The 21,198-nt window shown below is 34.3% G+C and overlaps 1 pseudogene; it reads right to left on the bottom strand.

Annotated features, from left to right (window-relative positions):
* Nucleotides 1-11,659, bottom strand: part of LOC140512064 (protein FAM3C pseudogene) — a 31,964-nt pseudogene extending 20,305 nt beyond the window's left edge.
* Nucleotides 11,660-21,198: the final 9,539 nt, after the last annotated feature.

Below are 21,198 nucleotides of genomic sequence, written 5' to 3' on the forward strand. Positions count from 1 at the left end.
GAGAGCTTGAGTTCAAATCCAGCCTCAGACACTTACTAGCTGTGTGCCCCTGGTCAAGTCACAATTCTGATTGCCTCCAAAAAAAATCTGATTCTTTAAAATTGTCTCTTAAAAGGCTAAAAAGGTCTCCTAAATCTCTATTTTTCAAGGTTCTCCCATATGATTCTCCCATTTCTCCCTCCATGGAAAATGCAGATAGGCAACTTTTTACACTTAATCATTTTGTTTTAACCATTTGGTGATATATTGTGACTGAATGTTGCATAAGTGACACATAACATGTGGTCTTCTACATGTAGAACAAATCTGTGAACTTCAGATACTTAAAATGATCCAATAAATATTTTGTCATCAAGAAAGGGTAACATTCATTTTAAAAGAACAATATTAGCATTCTTTTTAGGCTTCAGAGAAAAACCAGCAAGCTGTAATAATAAAAATTGTTATTGTTATTATGCCGTGGATTTAATTGGACAGATTTTTGTAGAGGAAAATAGTATTATAGGTCAGGAGATTCCACAGTGAATTACACTGATATTTTAACTTTGCTTTAGCTAAAAGCATCACTGAACATCTGACCCATCACAATTACATTTAAATCATATATTTTTCAGAGCCTATGATGAGTATTAATCAACAATTGTATTTTAATAGCATCCTCAAAGAATTTATTTTGGTGATATGGCATTAATAATTGTATACCATCTGTGTCCTTCTACTTTCCTAACAAATCTCAGGGACTTGAAAAGAACTTTTTATTCTCTTTGCTGCATGGAATTCTTCCATGAAATGAACAAAGATTTGAAAGATTTATTTATATACCCTCTAAAAATTGTGTTCCATTTCTTACTGATACTTTTCAGATAGTCTCTTACTGGCCACCACCAAAAGGAAAGTGCTTCTAGCCTCCTGTTAGCACTCTAGCTATTACCCTCTGGGAACCTAGATTCAAATATTTCTTGAAGGACAAGAGAAAAAGGCCTTAATCACCAGGTTCATCATTTGCCTTGGAAGTTGCCTGTCTGCCTCACAGAACTTTGCACAACTCTGAACAATTTTCAATTTCTTGATTCAAAAGTAGATTGTAATTGGAATAGCAAGGGAGCTGCAGGTCAAGTACATTGCCAGCACTCTAAGGGAACCCTTCAAAACACTTACCTAGGCTATGTCTTGCTCTATCCAGGGATGCTGGCTCTTCACTCTTAGGATAACTAAACTAACATGTCATTTAGAAGAAATACTTTTTTAATGCAAAAAAAAAGCCATGCACCTTTCCTTCCTGAAATGGAAAAAATAAAAATACCTTATGGCTTTCAGAAAAGACCACTCTACCAGTGCTTGTGCCGTGTCCCAAGAAAGCAGAGTAGGGCACAGAATGAAGACTATTTGCTGATTTGTAAAATCTGATCTGCTGAGGCCAGAGAAAAGGAATTAGAATAAGAGCAAAGGCAGCACGTTCCCAGGCAAACAGGTAAAAACTCTTCTCTAGGATAGACATGAGAAAGGGCTTTAACTATAAAAGAGAACAATGCAAGGTAAAAGTACCAGCAGGGAACCCTTTTTAGGGCAAAATTACTCTTTGCACATGCTTCAAAGCTTTCCATCCCCAATTCAACAGATGTCAATATTGTGTCTGGTTAGCAAGTTTGCTGTTTCTCTCTGTACCTTGTGATATGTGAGGCTAGCATTTACACCTTCTTTTGAGTACTTAAATGATTATTAAGAGGTATTCTATAAGAAGGTACTAATTAAACATTTACTGAATATGTATTACACAGAAGGCATAATATTTGTCAATAGAGATACAAAGTCGACTTGGGATTTAGCATCACTCTCTTGTTATGGCCTTGTTAGTTCTAAAGTATTTGAATAAAAAGAGTAATAAAACTTTATTCTCTCCCATCCAACTAACTGAAAATATGAGCTTATGGGATGGGAATATTCCTGAGAATACAAAATAAATACTCATTCATGTCTATTTCAGATTGTTATATAGATCTATTTTAATTTTTCTAATTAACTTTATTTTTTAGTAGGAACAAAAGTCTTTGAGGATTCATTAGGGAATGATGATAATACTGGGTTCTCAATAGCTATGGCAGTGGAATGAAAGTTCTTTCAGTTTCTATCATAACAAAAATGTCTCCTTAAGGTCCTCATGACAGTAGAATCTGACCAGGCTTGCCTAGCACAAAGAGTCTCAAAGAAAGCGGGACAGCTACCATGTGATGAAATCTTTGACTATGAACCCCCTACCACCAAATAGTTATTTTGTTTATTTTTAGCATTTTTTTAAAGTCCTCGAACTTTTTCAGTCCCAGTAAAACACTGGTAGAAACAGGGAAAAGGAAAAAAAAATATAAGAATGCCATACTTTTTAGATCATATACAAGTGTTAATAATTGTAAGTATAGGTCAGATATCCTTGTCCATTTACCAGCAAGTCATTAAACTAATATACTACAGAAGGAACTAAGGCACATCAACTTTGATGTTCTTGTTATAAGTAAAATGAGAATAGAAAAGGAAATTGAAACTAAATAGAAAGTTGGCTCACAGGTTTTCCTTGGAGAGACAAATAAAAGAAGTCACTTTTAATGTGCATCCAAAGGAAAAATAAATAAAAGCTCATTGGACAGTTATATAATCATAACATGTGCATTATTAGCATTATAAACAAAACTATCTTGAAAATAATTGCAGTTTATAACCCAATATACATTACAAAAGATGAAGAAAAAGGTAAACTAAATGAAGAAATGGATAAGTACCTCCTAACTAGGACTTTAATATTTAGAACCTTCGAAGGAAGTCAGGATTTTTAAAAAAACAAATTATATGGAAGCATATTATTCTTCCTAATAATTGAAAATCAGTAGCAGGGGCCAAGTTAAAAGACTGCAGGATACACTCTAGCCACATAATACAACTATTATTTTTCTCAGGCCACAGTTTCTATATCTGCAAAATGGGAGAAAAGATCTCTGAAGTGCATTAAAGTTCCAATTTTATATATAATGTGGAAGGTAGAATGTGGTAGCATTGTTAAGAACTTTGTATGTGGCTGGGGACATGGCAGAGAATAAAGGTTACTGACTTGAGGTATTCCTGTTCACCATAAGAACAATTTTCAAAACATGGATGAGAACAGATTCATAGTAAAGATGAGGTACAAAAGAAAGGTTTTCTGGTTTAATCACATTAAATTATCTTACAATACTTCATTACTACTACTCAAGACATTAATGAATTTTGGGAAACTTTTCAAAGTATTAATGAAATTCAAATACTATGAAGAGAAAACAGTTCATTAAAGATCAATGACACAATGCCAAAACATGTCAATGTGATATTTACAAATTAATTGAAAACATCAATCAATTGATGGCTTGGCATCACGCAAAGAAAACAACAAATCAACTGAATTTTGGCCGGTTAGATTTTTTGGCATTGTCTACACATTAAATCCTCAATTCAATTATCACTCTCTTACTATATCACTTTTCTTAGCTTGTCATTTATTTCTATTCATTTATTTATAAAAAAAAATTTCAGGGTTTTAGATTTTTGTGTCTTAAAATTATATCTGATATTAGAATCTGTCTTTGTTGGTTCATACGAAAAGTATGTCTTATCACTTAGAATGTTACAATAAGCTACTGTTATACTTCAGTAATAAAGACCATTCGTCAGGGTCCAAAATAAATGGGTCTTATACTTATTTTTGCAACTGAAGAAAAATGTTCTGTATCTGGAGTCATAAAGAATGTATTTTAATCAATTCATTACCTTTGATATTTTATGTAAATAACTTCTGTTCCCTGAACCTCAGTTTATCTAATATGCAAAAAACATGTGGTTTGACTAAATGATTCCCAAGTTCTTCTAGCTATGCATTTCCGAAATTCATAATAGCTCAGATTTTAGCAAATCTCAAATAATTTCAATTTGTCAGTACAAATTAGTCATGTTTTCTGTAGTTCATTATTTTCAAAAATCAGTTACTGATCACGTAGTTGCAGAGGTATAGGATGCTTAGGAAAAAGTTCTATGCAGATACCCTTGCTCTCTGGGCATTTGTAATGTAGGATAAATAATAAAGAAACAAATTCATGTGTGTGCATTGAACATTAAAATAGTAAAATTTAAACAAATCAACTAACTGATATTAGACAGAAATGTGCACATATTTTGAACCATATGTCAAAATATGTTCATTTCTACATAGGAGTCCCTATTCTTGACTGGCTTAAGGATGAGCATCGAGTAAGGTAAATGCTAAGTGCATTAAACCATTAAACATCAACTGAAGTTGTAAATGATTTGGTAGGTCTGCTTAGAGTAATACATATATCAGGATACATCTAATTAGAGCAAAGAACAGATTTATTATACTAATAATCTCCCTTCTGTATTCTTATGTCTTCTGTAATTCATTATTTAGCATAGTTGAAAGCTACATGTTTAAAGGACTCTATCCACAATACTTTCTTCTGTAAAAAGGGACAGCTTCTCCCTTTCTCATTTCAGTTGAAATAGAGCTCAAAGTCTATCCTGTCCAAGTTGTACAAACCAAGGATATCCTTTATAAGTACAGCAGAAAAAGAGGTAATCCAGCTATTGCTATAAGACTTGCAGCAATGGAGAGTCCATTAAGTGCTGAAGCCAATCATCTGCTTTTTTGGGCAATTCTGATTGCTGGGATCTAGGGAGCTAAGATGCAGAGTACGTAGAATCTGAATGACCTGAGTTGTAATCCAACCCTAGATATTTACTAGATGTACAATGTTGACTGAATTACTTAATTTTTGCCTGTCACAGTTTTCTCAACTGTAAAATGAGTATAGAAATAGAAGTTATCTCCCACAGTTGTTGTGAGGATCGAATAAGGTAATATTTAAAAGGTTTTTTTAAATTTTAAATAGCTTTGTAAATGCTTGTAATTACTACTACTATAGCTATTATTGGGAATTTTTGTTTGTTTTTGAATACCTTTCTTCTCTCTCTCTCTCTCTCTCTCTCTCTCTCTCTCTCTCTCTCTCTCTGTCTCTCAGTCTCTCTGTCTCTCAGTCTCTCTGTCTCTCTCTTTCTCTCTCTCTCTCTCTCTAATTCTCCAAGAAAAAGAAATCTAAATTTTCTTCTATATGATACCTCATAAAATATATGAGGATTATGTCTCCTTTTCAAGGTTTTTGTGTTTTGAAACTTCCAGTCTAAGCACCCGCATTTCCTTCAGTATGTCTTTGTATGGAATGATCTCAAAACCTGTCACCATCCTGGTCATCTTGTCTGGGTATACTTAAACATGTCGATAAAATATTGCACCCATAAATGAACATGACACTTTGAATAGTTTATAGTACTGATAGGAATGCAGTACCCCTTATGGAAAGGGTCCAACCAAATAAAAGCATATTTTTTAACTCTACTAGAAACCAAACAGAGCCTTGATCCAGGAACCTTTACATGGGATGTGTTTTAGCATACATTAGGATTGATTATAGCCAATACAGGGAAATTATAATTTTATTGTAAACCAATTAAATAGAAAACCCTAAACAGGAGGGAGGCATGCTCTTAATAGCCCATGGGGCCTGCACACATGCTGTAATAAAATCTGTCACTGTCCTTGCTTCACCAATGACTAAAACACTTAATGAACATGTAGGGCAATTGAAATCATGCTGATCACAAGCACCATCAGTTATTGTTTAGAAATGTAAATTTCTTACTCAGATTCAACAGCTGGGGGAGGCCATTGTCACTTATATTGCAGATTGTGCCATCTGTCTCAATGCTCCAATTTGGGGGGTTTCTTAGATGGCATGTGGTAGGATCACTTTATATCATGGGTTGGCAGTGAAGCTCTGAGTCAAATTTGTTATTTATAATGCTGACTTCCCCTCCAAAAAAGAGCCAAACCTGTCACAGCTTTGAAAAGGACAGCTTCCAAAATAAATATTGCCTATAACACATAGGTAGAGAGTGCTTGCCACAGGTGTCAACTAAACATAGACTGGAAATGCACAATGTACATTTTCTACAGATCCATTTGTTGTGCCAGCTCCTGGAATGAGACAGTCTCCATTATTCTAATACTACTAATAAACTAGAATTGTAGAGAGAATAGATTTCATTCAATCCAATAGAATTTATTCATTATCTGTCACATTCAAGCTAGCCACTAGTAACACCAGGATAAAACCAGGCACACACAAGCTGATCACCAGGAACTTCCTATTTCTGTTCCTGTTCCTATCTATTGAACTATCCATTGTAGTTATATTTGTCACAGTCTGAGGGCAAGAAAAAGGTCATTTTTTTGTTGTAGTATATGAGCAATTAAATGTAATTTAATTCACAAAGCAATTTTAAAGTGTTTACTATGCAGTAGGCACTGTGCTAGACCCTGAGGATTACAAAGTCAAAAAAAAGTGAGAAAAGTATCTTCAAAGATATTTTCATGTTGCGCTTTTTGGTAGAATTATTGAAGCCTTCCTGAATTCTTCAACTGGCTGATAATTATCCGGGTTATGATGAAAGTTGTGTTTTGAAAAAGAAGCATAGTTCCATTAAGAAGAGATTTCTATTCATTTTTCTAGGGAGCCACATAAGACTCTCTTGGAAATGATTGTTTTGTATAACTTGAAATTATTGTCCACCAGCTTTCTAGACCAACCCAGCTGCAAAAAAAAAAAAAAAAAAAAAAAAAAAAAAAAAATCAACAACCTTTTCCTAGTATTCTCAAAGAAAGTAGGATAGTAAAAGGAGTTAAACAGGCTTCTATTTAAAACCAAAGGTCTGTGAAAGGGACTACCTAGCTATGTTCTGTTTTGAAAGGATGTTACTAAAGAAGGGCTCAGAGTTCAAAGAACCAAAGTGGACTCTACCCCTATCTTCTCCGTTAGAGATGACACCTTCTTCCAAAGAAGCATCTCTGAGAGTGTAAACATTCTTTTAAGGAAGCTTGACATACTTTTTCATGGCAAATTCCTACATTTGGCAGGTTCCTATTGGAATTGGTCTTAAATGCCTTGGGCCAATTTTCCTGTAAATATGAATAAAGATGGAGCAGAAACCTTAACACTAATTATTACCTTTCTTCACAGAAAACTTCATCCTCATTCTACTGGTCTTTGATCTCTTCTTAATGGCTTGGATTAGGAGGAAAATCACTGGGAGGAGTAAAGACAATTGTGGCTTCTCAGGTGAGTGTGTAAGGAAGGGTGATTCTTCTCTAGGCAGCAAAACTGCTTTTGGAGAGATGTGATATCTTTATATTTCTCTAGCATAGTGCAATTTTTAGAAATGTTGCACCATTGCTATTTAAAAAACTGCATCAACTAAATGAATGTGCTTATGTAAGTTCAATGGGAATAATACATAGAGTATGGAAGTTGCGTCTTTCAGTTTTAAAATATTTTATATTTTTGAGTTAACATAGTTAAAACATAGAGAATAATTATAAAATAGGGATGTATACATATTGATTTGTTTCTTTTATGTAGTGAAGTAAAATCTAGCTAAGGGCCTGCTGGCTTCTTCCTTATTACTAATACAAAAACCAATATAGGGTAAACACATAAAGGGAGGAACCTATTAGAAGAGACTCACAACACATGTGAGTGTTTTGCTTAGATGATATTGAAAAACAGAGAAAGGTAGCAAACTAAATTCCAATTAGGATTATGGTTGCCTTATTTTTCTTACTCATGTCAGTTTTTTCTGGCCTCAATGATTTTTTTATATTTGGATAAAGGTTCTCCAAATCTGAGCATCTAGCATTTCTTTGAGAAAGTATGGATAACTACAAATGTACAGTTTGTAACTCATTGGCTAAAATTTGTAAATGAAAATATACATAAAGACATAACACACAAATGTACAAATGTACACTTATATAAGTATTATGCATGCATATATACATACACATATCAAATATTAGGTATACATATCCACGCACATGCATTCTTAGTAGCACTTTTTGTGATAGCAAAGAATAAAAAATAATATAAATGCCCATTCCTTTTTCAATCAGAAATGACAAATATGAGAAATACAGAGAAACATGAGGAAGGTTCATATGAAATGAAACAGAGTGAAATAAGTGAGACCAAAAGAAAAATATACACAATGGACAGAGCAATGTCAGTGAAAAAGGTCATTAAAAAATAATTTGAATTCTGAACTAAAAATGCCCTAGGAATTCTAACAGAGAATTCCAAATGAAGCATACTCTCATTTTTACCATGCAAAGATGAAACTACTAGGACAGAATTCTCTAAACATTGTCAGAAACCATGTCAGGTGTTTTTCCTTAAATATATATTTGTTTTAAATGAAAGAATTAAATATGAAGAGTGATATGGAAAGGGGGTGTAGGACATTTGCAGAAATTATTGTGTTGAAGAAATAAAGGTAACAAAACTTCCTCTTAAAAATTATGTATGCATACTTGGGAGAAAACATAGAGGGAAGCTCAGTGGTCAGCATGAGAGGTATGGAGAATCCATTTAAAAATCTATGGAGGTTTTCTTGTAGAATTGTAACTTAATTGATTATCTGCATTAGAAAAAGACAATAAGAACAAGGCAGCAAGGAAAGAATAGTCTGGGCAGAAAGGACATCATATGTTATTGACATTCCCAGATATGAGCAGGCTACAAATCTTCAAAGGGACTGGAGAATTTCTATTTGCTCTCTCTAAAGCCATGGGAACTTCAAGGTGAGCAGAGCTATGACTAAATTAACAAACTGAGAGTAAAATGGATTTTTCTATATTGTTTACATCAATCAACTATTGAATATATAAAGCAAAGAAAAAATGTCAGAGAATACAATGAAATAGGAAAAAAATGTATTGAGATGTTTCTGATTCTTCCCATTTTTAGGCAAATGATTTTGTGTCTTGCTCTTAGTAATGAAATAGAAAAAGCCACCACTATTTTTGGATGCTGGCATTCCCAATGGAGTCTCACCATTAATTTTAAACTTAAGCATTATTTACAATATTCACTTAAAAAGTATTAGAATATTTTCTGGAATATTTCTTTACAGTTTTCCAAACCACATATTTTATAGTCAGTGACATTACAAAGATGCAATTCTGTAGCTTGAAAAATCTTTGGTAACAACATGGATTATTTTTAGTCAATTCATCCTCATGTTATTTTGAGAGCATAAAGAAAGTTTATTGTGTGGCAAAATTGGAAATCACAAGATGTGTATTATGTTAGAAAAGGATGGCAGATAAACTTCTGATAAGAATATCTATTATAAAGAGAGATGGAACTGGAAAGTAAGAGACAAGAGTCATTTTGGGGAAATAAATTACATCTTATTCAACATTCTCATGTACTACCTCTTAGTTCAGATATTATATGCTCTATTTCTGTTTATAAAAAGTTACTTAATGCAGTTTAAAGGTTTGCTTTTTGCCATTTCATATTTTTTTGCATCACAGCACAATATGAACTGAAGACAGTCTAGAGATAGGAAAGCATGTGTTCATTGGATTTTTCAAGCAATTTCATTTTCTTTTAGTTGTTTGCATGAAAGAAGAAGAGAGCAGTACATTGTTTATCCAAAGCTCATTTGATACATAGGAAGAAGCCACAATTGTATAAGGAAATTGCATGTCAGATTTTATAAATATGCCCATATGTACAATTGCAGAACCATTATGGAATTGACTAAATTGAAATTTTCAGAGAGACTGGTCAACTAAGTTAGAATCCAAGACATAGACTCCACACAATGCACTGAGTGTATTGCCATATGGTTAAAATATTGGCATGACACATCACATGAAATTGTGTCAGATATAGTTAAAAAATGACTGGAAAAAATAACTTGAGCCTCACAAGCTTGGTTTAAAAAAAAACTCTTAGGGGCAGAGGAAGCCCAATTAACTTAAGAAGCATCAAAGAATTTTCAAAACTAAATTAGTATGCTGAGTTACAGGACATGTAGTTTTCAAATTTTGTTCTTCCTACCTGTGTAACTTTGGGCAAGTTATATCTTCTCAGTTTCTTCATCTGCAAAATGAGGGGTTGAACTATGTTAATTCTAATGTATCTTTCATTCTATACCTCTGTGATAAAATGACTTCATTAAAAAAAAAACATAAAGTAGTTTTAAAAGGTAATAGGATAGAATAGACGTTTTTTAGAATAGTAAGGACAGAATTCCACTAAAATGTTGTATTCTAGTTACAAATCTTAAAAGTAAACCGCGAGTTGTCAGCACAAACATAGACTCAGGATGAGTTAATATAATCAGATAATGCTTTTGTGTTTTGTTTTTGGTCTTGGAAAAATATATACATAACAAGGTCTGCATAAATTTTAATTATTCCCCTTACTCTCTATAAACTGGATCTGGTTGACTATATTTTAAGGAGTTATTCAGACCAACTTTGGATCCTTGCAGAATAGTTATTGCTACATTAGGAAGATTCAAGCTTTGCTACAAATATTTAAAGAACCAATCACCCACCTCCCCAGGAATATTATCTTCAGCAGAACTATGAATAGATGACATTTTCCATTTGTTGAGGGCTGGGTATATGGCAATAAGGAAAAGCCTGTTTACAATATACTTTCTGCATAACAGTGGTTCACCAGGGAAAACTAATTTTCCTACATGAAAAAGGAACTTTAGAATCCTATCAAAGTCAAAATACTCATGTACCTTGGTTTGAACATCTGGGCCTCTGGAAGTTGTTTCTTCCTTTCCATCAAAGGAAGGGTCCAACTTAGGTGACTCGAAGGCTTTTGAATCCTCTGCAATTCTGGGACACTGCACCAGAATGATCTCTATTTTTGAAGGCTTCTGAGTACCTTTGAAGGACTGGACATTGAAGCTTTCTGAAGGGATCTTGGTCCAAAAAGGTTCTATGTTATAAATGAGGGTTTATCTTTACTTCCATTTCCAGAGTCCATGCTGTTGACATCTAGGTCAGGTAAATATCCATGAGGTAAAAAAAAAAAAAAAATCCAGGTAAAAATCTATGTGTAAATAAGCCTCTGGACTTTTGCTTTGGACAAGAATGGGGTTTTATACTTTCAGTGGACTGGACTGAAGTAGCCAATCTGTCTTCTTTTGTCTTCTCTCTATTTTGCAATTTTAATTTATGGACTACCTAAGCCAAGAAGTAGTACTTGAATTCTGTGGTGTGATCTTTATGGGGGGTATAGCCTACAACTCACAGCCTTGCCTACTACTAAAAATACCAGACACTTCCTTATGTCTGTTTTGTAACTAGAGAATTCATGATGATTTGCGTAACTTTGGCCTTCACCACTCAGACTTTGTTCAGGAAGTTGAGAGGCTTATAGTAGGAAAGGACAAACTAGTTTATCCTTCTTCAACCTTGGACAGCTATTGGTACTTTTGATCTGAGATCACTGGCTTTTTCCTCAGAACCTTGCTGAACAGGTCAGATGAAGACAATCATTGGTATAGGACCATCCAGGGAATCATCATAACTGAATGGTTGACAGTGCATTCTAATCGGCAGGGATATCTTGCCTAGGAGCCAACCTACACTGTGTTTAATGTGTTTAATAGCAAATATATCTGGTTCTCTGTATGCCACGAAAGACTGTGATTTGGGTGTCCTACACAGAAATACAAAACTCTTAATTTCCAGCTGCATCTTTATAGGGAAGGAGAATGAATGCTGGGAAAAGGGTAGGGAGAGATCATTTGTGGCCTGAGGCTCCACCATGGACAGGAAGGTGAGACTAACAAGTCTCTACCCCCTGTCCCCAACATCAGTCCTCACTCAGGAGAAAAAGAATGAAATACAGTTAAAAACTTTAAGTTCAAAACGTTGACATCATGTAGATAGTCTCCCATACCCTTCTGAAAATATTTTACTAATTCTTTCACTTTTTCCAAATAAACAAATAGTTGAAATGACTAAATTTAATGTTCTGCATGAATTATAATGCAGCTTAAGTTTCTAGTGGTGAGATTTGTTTTCTTAGTCAAGGCACTGGTTCAGATTCATATTTCTATTTGTTAAAATAGGGGTTATATTTGGCAGTTATTTTTCCAGTTTGCAGTCTGCTTTTGATGTCATAGACTTTTCCTTATAACAAATAGTCCCTTCTAAAGTGAGGTAAGCAAATTAGAAGGGACTGTGTGCCAAACATTGGCACCAGGAAGTACATTATACTGACATGGATAGTAAAGAACGGGAGAACGATGCAAAATGAGACTCAGGACATGGATAAGTTGACTTGTCATACATTGTCCAAAAGTCTTGCCTCCTATTATGGGGAAAACAGATCAAATCCTGGGGCTCATAGGCAAGTTTGGGAAGGAAAAGACAAGGGAGAAGACAAGAAATGCCACATATTTTTGTGAGCAAGAATTGCTTTATTCTTCCTTTATATGTTGAGCACCTATTACAGTACCTTTCACAAAGCAGTCTTTTAATAAATAGTTATTGATTCACTGGCTCAGCCATTTAATATTTTTAAGTACCTGCTATGTACTAGGCAGTGGGCTAAGCTTGGAGACCCACAAAGAGACAAAAGGAAGTCCCTGTGCTAAAGAAGTTCACAATCTAGTGGGTGAGACAATAAGAAACAAATTTGTACAAACAAGCTTTGTACAGGATAAATAGAAAATATGGAGAAGGTACTTAAGAGCGATTAGGAAAGGCTTCCTAGAGAAGCTGATATTTTTAGTTAAGACTTACAGGAAGAAGTCAATGGGTAGATATAATAAGGCAAAATATTCTAGGCATGAAGGAGAGTTAGAAAACAATCATATTGGAGAGATTGAATGTCTTGTTTATAGAATAGAAAGGAGAGTATTGTCACTGGAACAAAGAGTACGTAAGAGGAAGCAAGGCATAAGGAGACTAGAAATGAAGGAAAGGGCTATGTTTTGAGGGACTTTGAACACCAAAGCTGTATATTTGATCCTGGAGGTAATAGGGAGCCACTGGAGTTTAAGTAAGAAGATGATATGATTGGGCATGCACTTTAGGAAAATCCTGAATGGAGGATGGATTCCAGTGGGGATAGACTCAAGATAGGCATACCTCCCACCAGGCTATTGCAATAATCCAAACATGAGGTGAAAAGGGTCTCTACTGGAGTAGTAGCAGTGTCAGAGGAGAGAAGGGGAGAACTAAGAGTAGATAAACCCTAAACCCATTCAATCAACATGGTAATATCTAAAAATGCATTTAGAGATCTGACAATGAGAATCATTAGATGCAATATCACAATGATGAAGAAAGAAAATATTTCAATAGTAAATTATTAATATGAGAAATTTTACCTAAATTTCAACCAGAGTTGTGTTAGTAAATGTTTAATGACAAGTTGCCCTAAAAAGGAGGACATGCTTTCAAATTTAATCTGAATTACTAACATTTTCTCCAAAACTTTCTTAAGTGTACGCAATGAACAGAAGAATAATCAAGCCTTGATTTGCAGCTTTGTTGATTTATGAGGTATACATGTTCCCATAAAAGTAGCAATAGTTTGCAAGCTGGCTGCCACACACCCCTGATTCAACAATCTAACAAACACTTCAGTTGGTCTCATATGTATTTCAAGGGACAGCTAAATAGATTACCTGAAGTTATTTGAGATGTAAACAAGCAAGATGTCCGTTTTTTTAAGATAAATACTTTAATTTTTAAAAAGTGTATAAAATAAAATTATGTGCTCAATGATGAAAATAAAGAAATATTCAGTTAAAATATGTAGAACCTCCATTTACTGAAGGCAAGAAAAATATATTTTCAAACATCTTCATGAAAAGAGACACAAACACATGCATTTTGTTTGCATCATCTTTATACTCTATAGTATAGTATTCTATAGTATGTCTTCCCTGATATCCTTTAATAGGAAGAGCTATTACTTCAAAGTACTTTGTATTTATTTTGTTTATACCTTCCAAGTACTTTTTCCCCCAGTGTTTTTTTTTTCTTGGTGGTACAAAGAAAATTATTTAAAATATTTACACTTATACAAGTATCATGTTTGTTAGATATGATCCTGGATCAAGCTAAGAATACCATTTGCCTAAACTAATAATAGGTAGGATATCCCCAGTTGAGTAGCAAAAGAAAAAAAAAAAACAACTGAACATTCCTCACTCATTGAGACCATAATGCTAATTAGAGAATTAACAATCTCCACCTATTAATAGGCCTACCCATTAAGGAAAGTTCAATTAGGGGATGCCCACACATTTTGTTAATTTCTAATGCACTGGTTCTCAAGAGTTGTGATGTCCACTGGCTCTGAAAAATATATAAATACTCTGAGGTGAGGTTTTACTTTGGGGCTTACTCATTGGAAGTATTTGTTTGGACAGTAACTAAGGAGGCCCCATCTTTGAAAATCCAGATGTTGGTGCTTCTTTCTCTGGTAACTTTGTAGGTATAGTCAAACAGTTGGAACTGTCTGTTGATCTGTGATATATGTATTGCTTATGGTCAGGCAGTTGGAAGCCCTGTTTGTTGATTATTATTTCTTTGTATTTTCTCTGAAGTTCATGATGCTGACTTTTTCCCCTGAAATAAGTGAATGATACATGTGCTTGATTAAAGTGATTGTCGACCCTTCAAAAGTTGCTTTCCTTTAAGAAAAGCAGAACAAAGAACCTCTGATATACCTGTGTATGTCATGGTACTTGCTTTTATAGGTACTCCCCAAAATCAAGGCAATCATGTAAAATATGGGTTCAGGAGTATGGATTGCTGATCTATGAGGGGAGGATTGGGAAACAGTATTTAAATTAGCACTACAAATTGGAACTGATGATCATTTAATATAAATTTTATACTTTAATAAGGGTCCAAACCTGAACTAATCAATCAGACTGCTTTGTTTTGCTTCAAAAATGCTCTTTCCTGTGTCAGCAATTTCAAAGACCTGTTTATGACAGGATGACTGTAACCAGAGTTGTGGGATTTTGTCTTATCTTGTGTCACAGAGACATATGCTGTATAGAGGAAATTCACACATGTTGGAATCATAAATTCCAAATGACACTACTTTGTTAATTGTCTTGTCTCACCAAATTTACAACTTCTTCAACTAAGAAAGTTCCTTTCTCATGGTAAAATGTATTTAAGCCTGGTCATTCTTCCATCAGGCAGTCAGAATTTTATTCTGGCTCCATGATCATGTAATTTATCTTAAAGGGAATAAACTGTACTCATTTAGCCTGTTGCCTTTTTCTTAACCAAATTTTCAGGTTGATAGCACCAAATTTTGGTATGAAATTACTTTTGGTTAGGCAAAATGGTCCAAGAGTAAATGAACAACCTGAGTTTAATATAGAAACTCAATCAATTTGCATTGTTCAGATTTTCCTGGACATGTATATGTTTTCATGCCCCAGTACATGAGGTCACCCTTAGTTCTAGTTTCCCTGGAAACTAGGGTTTAGCTTTAGTTGAACAACCAGCTCTATTATGATGTTCACCTGATCTGAACTTCATTTATTCTGAATTTGTGTTCATTCAAAAGGGGGCAGAATATTTACCATATCACCATTATTTATCTTTTAAGGAACAAGAAACATCTTGGGCTTTCTGGACATCACTTAGAGTTTTCTTCTCCTTTGTTGTCAGTCTTAGCAGGGGTCAGTGGAGCTAAGGTCTGTGTGTGAAACCCTTCACGCCTTCTCTCTTATTTGTAGATGTAAATGTTGCCTCCTGAATAGAATAGAAGCTCATTGAAGGCAAGGGCTTTGTTTTTGTCCTTATATCCTCCACATAGCAAAATAACTGGTAGATACTAAGTGCATAATAAGTTATTTCTGATCTACAGATTAATATTTTTTCCCATAGGCAATGAACAAATAAAGGAGACTAGATATCTTTAATATATAATATATACCAATGGCTTTGTAAAAGTATTCCTGCATATTTTCTTTTTTTTTTTTTTTTAGCAAGAGAATTCTATTACACCTATGCTTTTATTATTTTACATTTAAATAAGAAGCAGCAACTCTGCAGACCTGCTCCTAAGGCCACTATCTAAAAATAATGAAGGGAAAATGTACTACTATCTTGTTAATGAGTGTGTCAAAATATAGCCTTGCAACGTGTCACTGGTCTATCAGTGGAGGACAGCAAGAGAGTCAACTCATTTTCTTACTAGCCTAAAGCAGTGTTAGACACAAAATCACCTGACTGAGAACAGTGGGAACCAGGAAAGTTTAAAATGCAGATGGAGTTCAGTGAACCTGATATTAGTTTCCTTTCCCTATTTAATCACCTTCCTATTATTTATCTCCAGAATGAATCTTCAATACTGCATGTCATTTCAAAGAACTTAGGGTGCACTCTACATTTATTCCCCAACTACTTCTCCTCCCCCACATATATTTTGGTTTTACAACAAAATCATCTTTGACCAAAAAAAAATTGTGATGCACTTCTGAAGGTTTCTTGTTACATATGTTTTTGAAAGTTTGATTCTGAGCTATGGAAATAAAGGCAACACAGGCATATTTTCGCATAAAATCCAAAGAAAAAATCTATTATCTTTATCTATATAAAAAATATGAAGTGAATCAAAGGCTATTTGATTTTATTGAAAATAGTAGTACATGTGCCATACTTAAGTATAAATGACTTGCTCATGTTCACACAACTGTTGTACTCAGGAGTTAGATCTAAAACCAAATACTATAGACTTGCATAGAAATAACTAGAACACTTTTACTTACGAAGAGTTATCAATAATCTATCCTTAGAGTGAATAATGGTAAGGCAACTTAATCTGTGACATTTTTTATTAAGTGTTTCTTATGCATAAGGTGACAGCCAGCATGATATAATGGACAAAGCCATGAAATTAGAAAAATTTTGGCCCAATTCTTATTTTTGACACAGAATATCTGTGCATAAATGAATAGAGAGTCATTAGATTATGCTGACACACCCTTGGAGAATATTCCCATTGGTCCTTCTCAAGGAAAGCACTACGGAACACATCAGTAGAAGCCAAGATAACATAGCACTGAAATTTAACATCACTCTGAATAATCTTGTGAAATTGAATCTTTCTTCTCTCTCAGACCTTTCTGTGCCAGATAATAATTTTCCTTCTAGTATGTTAACTGCAAAGATGCTACTTGGAGAAGAGTCCCACATTGTCTTGAAAGAACTGTGTTTTTGGATTTAGGCCTGGCCATGTCACCTTGAAAGGACATCACTGATGGAGTGAGGCATGGAGTTCAATCCTTTCTTCCCCACCTGAGATTTAGAGTGCCCCAAGGAAAGAGTTAGGGCAAATGGGAGTACTACCTTCCCCGCCTAGCATGTGCTGACAGGATTGATCAATATTTTATAAACTCCTTTCAGGCTGTGTGACCATGGGCAAACCAAGCAACTCTTTTTTGTTTGGTTGCTTCTTGGTTCTTTTTAAATCTAAGATTTTGAGTTCCAAATTTCTCCCTTCTTCACCTCCCTTCTCCTTCCCCTAGACAGAAAGTAATCTGACAAAGATTATGCCTGTGCAAGAATGTTAAACATCTTTACACTTTAGTTTATTGTGAAAGAAAAATAAGAATAAAAGAAAAAAAACTACAAGAAAAAAATAAAAGTGAAAATACTATATTTCAATCTGTATTCAGACTCCATAATGCTTTCCTTGGATATGGTTAGCATTTTCCATCACAACTCTTTTGGAAATGTCTTGAATCTTTGTACTGATGAGAAGAGCTATGTCTATCATAGCTGATCTTTACACAGTGTTGCTGATTTTGTGTCCAATGTTCTCCTGGTTCTGCTCATTTTACTGAGCATCAGTTGATATAACTCTTTCCAGGTTTTTCTGAAGTCTACTTGCTCATCATTTCTTATAGCACAATAGCATTATTTTCATATGCCACAACTTGTTCAACCATTCCTCAATTGATAGGCATCCTCTCACTTCCCAATTCTCTGCCTTCACAAAAAAGAGCTGCTATAAATCATTTTGTACATGTGAGTCATTTTTTCCCTTTTATGCTCTCTTTGGAATACAGACCTGGTAGTGCTATTGCTGGATCACAGATTTGGTTCCTCTTTGAATATAGTTCCAAATTGCTCTCCACAATGGGTGGATCAGTTCATAACTCCACTAACAGTGCATTAGTGTTCCAATATCCCATGTTGTCTTCAACATTTATTATTTTCCTTTTTTGTTGTATTAGCCAATCTCATAGATGTGAGGTGGTACCTCAGTTGTTTTAATTTGCATTTCTCTAATCAAGTGATTTAGAACATTTATTCATATGACTATAGATAGCTTTCATTTCTTCATCTGTAAACTGCCTGGACATATCCTTTGACCATTTATCAATTAGAGAATGACTTGCATTATTATCAATTTGACTCAGTTTTGTATATATTTGATAAATGAAGCATTTATTAGACACACTGGAAGCAAAAAATTGTTTCCCTGCTTTATGTTTTCCTTCTAATCTTGGTTGCATTGGTTTTGTTTGTGTAAAACTTTTTTGAATTTAATGTAATTAAAAACATTTATTTTGCATTTCATAACGTTCTCTATCTCTTGTTTGGTCATGAATTCTTTATTTTTCTATATATCTGAAAGGGAAACTATTCCTTGCTTTCTTAATTTGTTTATGATACCACCCTTTATGTCTAAAGTATGTATCCATTTCAAACTTATCTTGGTATAGGGTGTGAAATGTTATTGTTCTATACCTATTCTGTTTTCCAGTTTCCCCAGCAGTTTTTGTCAAATAATGAGTTCTTATCACAGAATCTGGAGGCTTTGGATTGATCAAACAGTAGATTACTATAATCATTTACACTGTGCTTTGTGTATCTAAATCTATTCCACTGATCTACCACTCTATTACTTAGCCAGTACCAAATAGTTTTGATGATTGCTGCTTTATAATATAGATTTGGATCTGCAAACCAGGCAACTCTTTAAAATTATTAGTTTCAAATGAGTCCCTGACTTGAAGTGATGGAAGGAAGGTCTATATCTGGATTTCCTCATCTTTATCGATATTCTTCTCACCCCTAATCTAAAGAACTGTGCTCCTATGCCTTGTACAGCTTATTTCTATGATAGAATGGTTAAAGGGTACTGGATTTGATATGCAATTTGGAATGACTGCCTCAGAGACACCACTACATACTGCTAACTCTTCAAGTAGCTGATGAGGCATCTGTAATATTAATTAACCACTCTTCCTATGCTAATTTTTGCAACACTATTATTTTGCACCTCAGCTTATTTAAATGGAAGGACTCTTTAAACTGGGTCATAGGCATGGAGATTTTATCAAAGCTGCCTATTTTTTGGGGGCCAAAATAATTAATTTAGAAAGATTGAAATAAATTAGATTTTGATATTAATATCTATAATAAACCACAAATAAAATAGGTTATGTACAGTGCTAAACTACAGTGATTCAGTAATATCAAATTGAACATCACAAAGTAATTCTATGCTGCAGAACTCAATCATCATGATTCATGTTGTAACTCTAGAAGAATATTAGTTAAATTTGTGATAAGGAAGATAAGATCTGGGGTTAAGTCTCGCAGAGGATAATTACAATGATTCTCCAACCTCAACCCTGAGTATACTTCATCCACAGAGTAATCTTGTGGAAAAACAAAAAAAACTGTACTTAAACCTCAGGGCTTGACAAAATTTCAGGTGGGCATTATTTGGACATAACATATGAGAGGATCAATAGTGCAACCTCTCAAGGACATTCAAACATGGATAGATGCATTTTATTACTCACACTTCACCAACTATTTGGCACAATGGATAGAACAACAGGGCCAAAGGCAGGAAAATATGAGCTCAAATCCAGCCACAGGCACTTAGTAACTGTGTGAGCCTGGGCACTTAATTTATTTACCTTAGTTTCCTCATTTATAAAATGAGCTGGTGAAGGAAATGGCAAACCCCTCTGGTATCTTGGCCAATAAACCACTAAGTAGGGTCAAGAAGAGTAAGACATGACGGAACAACAACATTACCACAAAGAAGCAAAACCAAATAAAAATTAAAAAAAAACAAAACTAAACTAAACTATGAATCTGAATTTATGTAACTTGTCTTACTTAAGCAAGTATGTGACTTCCAGCAAAAAAAACAAAAACCACTTAAGCTCTTCCTACCTTTGTTTGTTTGTTTTTCTGTAAAATGAAAGGGTTGGCCTTGGGCTCACAAGTGGGAAAAGTTTAAGAAATCCTGGCCTAGTTAATTTCTATGATCTCTTTTAGTTCTAAAATTTTATTATTCTATGCACAATATCGTATCATAATTTGTGGAGGTTATAAAGAAATATGAGACATAATTTCAGCCTTTGAAGAGCTTTTAATCTAGCAGGAAAATAATTGATGCATTCAGGACAAATTAGATAAAAATGGGAGACAAAAACGAAAACAAAAGATTTCACACAACAAAGAACTGAATGGAATAACTGCATGAGTATTGGAGTCAGAGTTACAGAACCTGGGCTTAAAGTCTGAGCCTAAATTTTCATACCTCTGTTATTGTTACCATCTACTCCCATTGATTCTGGCACTTTAACTCTTGGATGATGCCTTTACTACTTCTAATTATCAGTATTTTCTAATCCTTACTTTGCAGTTTCCTGCAAGTATGCCTAGATTTCATGCATACTTAAAAACTTTCACTTGACCCTCCTTTCTTCTCAAGGTATCATCACACATCCTCCCTTTTACAATCCTTTTAAAACCAAACTCCTCCTCTTCTGAGGTGCCTCCATTTTCACATGTTCCACTCACTTCTCAGCCCCTTGACATAGAAATCTTATCCCCACTAAAATGACTAAAATTTCCCTCTCCAGAATTACCAAGTGATTGTTTTATCAGTTAGATCCAATGGCTTTTTTCTTAGTCCTTAGTCCTTGAATTTTCTCCATTATTTCACTTTCTGTCTTGATGAATAGTTTTTCCCCCACCTCTGTAACAGAAAGTTATACTGATATGTATAACTTTTGGCCAAGGCTACCACCACTCCTATGTATTTCATTTTAATAGCCCCTCATCACATGCAAATTCATCTCTAATTTCTAGTCAATTCTACCTTCTCAACATCTCTCACAGGCACCTTGTTATTTCTTCACACAAAACATACACTATCTAATCTCATACCACTTCTCATCTAGACTTTTGTCATAGTATCTAGATATCCATAT

The sequence above is a fragment of the Notamacropus eugenii genome, chromosome 6, assembly GCF_028372415.1.
Source record: "Notamacropus eugenii isolate mMacEug1 chromosome 6, mMacEug1.pri_v2, whole genome shotgun sequence".
NCBI classification, from domain to species: domain Eukaryota; kingdom Metazoa; phylum Chordata; class Mammalia; order Diprotodontia; family Macropodidae; genus Notamacropus; species Notamacropus eugenii.